Raw genomic sequence first — 1,794 nt, forward strand, 5'->3', positions numbered from 1 at the left:
TGGACTGGAGAAAATGCATGGGAAGAAGTGATGATATTGACAATGTTCCAAACTGTAAACAGTCAACATGTTTGATTCTGCTACTCTGATTGGTGGCACAAGTTGATGCTGAACTTGAATTACATTATAGTTTAACTTTACATGAAACATTTTTCTTAACGTGTACTTCATGTGTAAATACTTACTTTCTAAGATGCAAAACAAAGGAGCCACTGTATAGGCTTGGGAAAAACATTAAGCTAGATAACATTCAGGACCTGTAACTTCCTGGAGTCTCTGCTGGTTGCCTGGCAACTGGTCCCAGTCAAGAAATTGTCCAGCACACAACCCCCAGTAAAAAAGCAAGTTGGGATTAGACAAACAAGACATTACATGTTAATTAGTGAGCTTTAGATGTGCTGGTAGGTGGTAGGCTGGTAGATTTTGTCACCTTCAACCAGGCAAGCGGTTTCCCCGTTTCCAGTTTTTATGCTAAGTTAAGCTAACCAGCTGCTGGTTACAGCTACATATTTCGCCTAAAGACATGAGAGCGGTATAATTTTCTCATCTAACTCATGGCAGCCGGTATTCCTTTAAAATAGAAACAGAACAGCAAAAAGAAAAATTAGAATACCCTGCTCCTTTTCTGACCCATCCCCCCATCACTCATTTTCACACAGTCCCTTACCTCCAGACTGTGGGACGGAGATCACTGCATAACCTTTGACAGACAGAAAGCTTGTCAGAGGCAATAGCATTGACATCTCTGCATACACATTTTCCTCAGAGATTTTGAACAAAAAGCTTGTGCTCCTGCAGCCACACAACACTATTCCTGTGATCCAGGCTGCCTGTCTGATCTACCTATCTGACCTCACAGGCTGCCCTACATCCAAAGACCTACTTAACAATGATAAACTTGGGAGGCCGACAGATGCATTTTACAGCTCAAGCGTCAGAGTTTTGGCCAGCACTCACATTTTTCAGTAACTGTGATTGTAATAAGCTCCCTGTATATCACTTAAATCTACACGTTGCTTGTTTATGCAGCAGACGAAATCAAGTATCATTTCAACAACAAACTTCTTGTATTGAGGTGTTTGTTTGACCTTCGTAAGAAGCTGAAATAGTACATGTGGTTTATGATGAATGGCCTTGAAATATGAATTAGCAGTGTCAACACATTTAGCCAAAGATTTGCTGAGACTGTATGTTTTCCCTTGGTGCTGTAATAGCACTGATTCACACCTGGGGGCTGAATTAACCACCTGCTCCTGGACTAGGTTCCTTCTGGCTGGGAGCTCAACCAGAGTTCCTGCTCCCTGCTTTTTTCCTTAGCAACTCTTGTGCTGTTCTGTCGACAACCCTGAACTCTGGCCTTTGATGAATAAAAAGAGAAAGTTGTCCACACACTGAAATTTGTAAGCTCCCAAAAGTTTTTATTGATGCAACATTTCGACCTTCAATGTTTTCGTCAGGCAAAACGGGTTTGGTTCTTTGTTTACCGCTTTTTGTGCTGTCCCTGCGCCAACCTGGGGTTGGATGTGCACATTATCCACTTGACCTTAAAACAGCACTTGACAAAATCTTACCTCAAGGTCCATGTAGTATCTGTTCTGGGGCTTTTGGAAATTATCTAATAAAAATATTGAAAGGTGCCCTGTGGAAATGTTTACATTCAGTGTGTCACGTGTTTGTGTGCTCTGCTAGTGGTATACAGACAAATAAATTGGCACTCATCTGTACTGGATAAAAAAATAAAACACAATCAGGATCTGAGACCTACAATAAAAGAAAAGAAGAAAAAGCACCAGG

The sequence above is a fragment of the Siniperca chuatsi genome, linkage group LG4 (genome assembly GCF_020085105.1).
Source record: "Siniperca chuatsi isolate FFG_IHB_CAS linkage group LG4, ASM2008510v1, whole genome shotgun sequence".
Taxonomy (NCBI): domain Eukaryota; kingdom Metazoa; phylum Chordata; class Actinopteri; order Centrarchiformes; family Sinipercidae; genus Siniperca; species Siniperca chuatsi.